Source organism: Lactuca virosa, chromosome 1, assembly GCF_052849685.1.
Source record: "Lactuca virosa cultivar CGN04683 chromosome 1, Lactuca_virosa_CGN04683_v6, whole genome shotgun sequence".
Taxonomy (NCBI): Eukaryota; Viridiplantae; Streptophyta; class Magnoliopsida; order Asterales; family Asteraceae; genus Lactuca; species Lactuca virosa.
In genome coordinates this window covers 222,262,068-222,264,903 of record NC_136426.1, presented here as the reverse complement: position 1 = coordinate 222,264,903, position 2,836 = coordinate 222,262,068, and the positions used below count along the sequence as shown (strand labels likewise).

General features: G+C 38.2%; 1 long non-coding RNA gene across 1 annotated transcript; it reads left to right on the top strand.

The window, feature by feature from the left end:
* The first annotated feature begins 349 nt into the window (after positions 1-349).
* Positions 350-1,024, top strand: LOC145108772 (uncharacterized). Its single transcript, XR_013708546.1, has 2 exons — positions 350-578; positions 667-1,024. It is a non-coding gene; the product is annotated as an uncharacterized LOC145108772 (long non-coding RNA).
* Positions 1,025-2,836: the final 1,812 nt, after the last annotated feature.

The following is a 2,836-nucleotide window of genomic DNA, read 5'->3' as shown; positions in this document are numbered from 1 at the left end:
CATTATGAAAGCTAAATATATTTTTCGGATTCACTGTGTGAATTCAGATTCACACTATGATTTTGACGAAAAAAAAGTGTCTAATTTCAAACCATTGGAAAAAGTATAAAAAGTTATGAATTTCTATATTTTGAGTTTATTTGTTTGATAAAAAATAAGATCTAAAAGTTATATAAAAAAAGGGGTTATTGGTTCCATGGTTAATAATGGTTCTCTATTGAACCTCACCCTCATATATATATATATATATATATATATATATATATATATATATATATATATATATATATATATATATATAGAGAGAGAGAGAGAGGTCGTCATACATAAAAAAGATATATTTATTAATTTTTAGTAAAATATTTTGTATATATTAGAATTGGCAAAGATGCAATTACTTCCCACCTTAAAAATGCATATAAATATCATTTGTTAGATTTTTGGTTTACTAAATTCTCTTCATATACCAAATAAGTAGAAGGAATCGAAAAAAGAAAGCAAAATTATGGCTAAACTCTTCGAATCACGTTTGATCATTATTTCTATATCTTTTCTCATATTGTTTGTTTGTAATCATTGTAAGTTTCGATTAGTTTTTTATTGGTCACATGTTGTATATTTAATTGATTTATTTTACTACTAATAGTATCATTTATTGTTTCATAGGTAGCAAAATTACAATCAGTGACTCAAAAAATGTTGTAACTGGTCGTTGTGACGGGACGTTTTGTAGCCCATCATTTGATGATACATATTGTTGTTGTGTAGGCCGATAGGTATGCGAGAAGAATTCAGGTGCATGTGATAAAAAATGTATGGCAAATAGAAAATGTTGTGCTACTAAAATATAACTAGTATTATTATTGACTAATCTATATTCACACATCCATCTAATTACTAGTTGTACCCTTATGTGTGTGAATGGATGATTTTATGTATGTATGTTTGAGTTTTTATGTGAGTGAACGGACATCTTTTATGTATAAGTATATAATGAAATAAACAAACTATATTTACTTGGCTATATGTTTTTTTATGTTTTGTGAGTCTCATTTATCTAAATGTAAATACAATACATGTTTCAAAGGGCCAACAATAAGGTGGTACTAATAAAAAATGTACCCATATATTGGGCTAAGAATACAATTATACAAGACAAACTATAATACTATATAAGATACACTAATACATCTTGTAGTTTTTAACGACTGGTTAAGAATGGAGACTCAAGTTTAATAGGAAGTCCATGAAAAGTGTTATAGTGTGGATCACTGTAAAAAAAGAGTGCCTAATATATACAAAATGAAATGCGAAGGATCCCAATATGAAGAGTGGAAACTTTGTCTTGGAAGAAATTTATATCTATCTTTATATGCGTTTTCCAATGATGTTAAACCATATTGTTGGAGAGAAAGTGACACTTACATTATCAAAATAAATGATGTTGGCTGTCGACTATAAATGATGTTGGTTGGCTTGTCGACAGGGAACTAGAGTTGATGAAGGAGGTTTGTAACATCCTCTTTATTTAAATAAATAAATAAATGAATGCATAATAACCCTAAAAGCGGAATAGTGTAGCAAGGAGTTAGTTTTGGGGTTAAAAAGTTATAATTTAAAATTTAGGGGGTTAAAATATAATTTTCGGATTAGTTTATAAAAGATTTTAAGGAGTTAGGGGCTAAAAAGTAAATTCTGAACTCAATTTGTAAAGAGTTTTGAAGGCAGGGGTTAAAAGGGTAACTTTTGGACTCATTGTGAAAGAGAAGGGGGAAGGAGGGACCAAATATGTTATTATGGGAATACATTCATAAGGGCTCGGGGTATATAAGACCCGTCACCCCGCTTCTAAACCCTAACCCTAAAGAAGCGTCGGCCGCCACCCCCACCCTAATGCCTCCCTCCGGCGCCACCATCTTTCTTCTGCTATCGCACAACCGCCAATGAGGCCGGAAGCCGCCGTAACCAATCCTTTCTACATCAGAAGGAGAGTTGAGCAGTCGGGAGTCCTCCAGCCGCCACCCTTCTTCGTGGTTCCGATCAGACAGGTTCGGCGAGCATGTCGTTTCCCAGCCCACGCCATAAGCCGTTGTAAGCATTGTCGACCCCGACAGCCGCCGTCCCTAACGTGAGCTGCTGTCGCTGTCAACGTCGCTGCTACTATTCCTTTGACTGACGCCAAGAACAGCCGAGAGAAGACGGCCATACGCGATGCCTTCCGCTACCGTCACCCGACACTCTCCCCCGTTCCCGATCCTTGCATCCACTGTCAACGACGACGAGAACCGGCGGATAGGACCGTCGTGGCCGCTAGGGCTGCTGCCCGCTCTCATGTGCTACGTTCCAGCCACGACCCGCCGTCTGCTGCCATCCTACGCCGCCACCAGCCACCGTGGAAAGTGGCTGTGTGCATGCTTGACTATGTGTTTAGGTGTGTGTGTGTGGTTGTATTCCAATTATGAGTATGTTTTGTGCGTGTTTTGTCTAGCCGGAAAACCGTGGAAGCCACCGCCACCATCGTGAGGTGGTGGTTGCCGCCATGCGCCACTGCCGGCCACCACAGTGTGGCTGTGTGTGTGTGTGTGTTATTTTATGAGTGTGTGTGTCATTTGGATATTATTGTAAATTGTGATGTGATCGAGATAATAAAAGAAATTGAAAACCACCACCTTTGGGTGGTGGCTGCCGCCTCCTGCCGTCACCGGCTGCCGTGTCGGGTGGCGGTGCGCTTGCCTCGTTGAGTTTGATTCGTTTGGGGTGCTTGAAACCCTAATGGTCCATGTAAGCCCTAATGGACCCAATGAAGCTTAATGGACCTAAAAGCCCAAGCATGTGA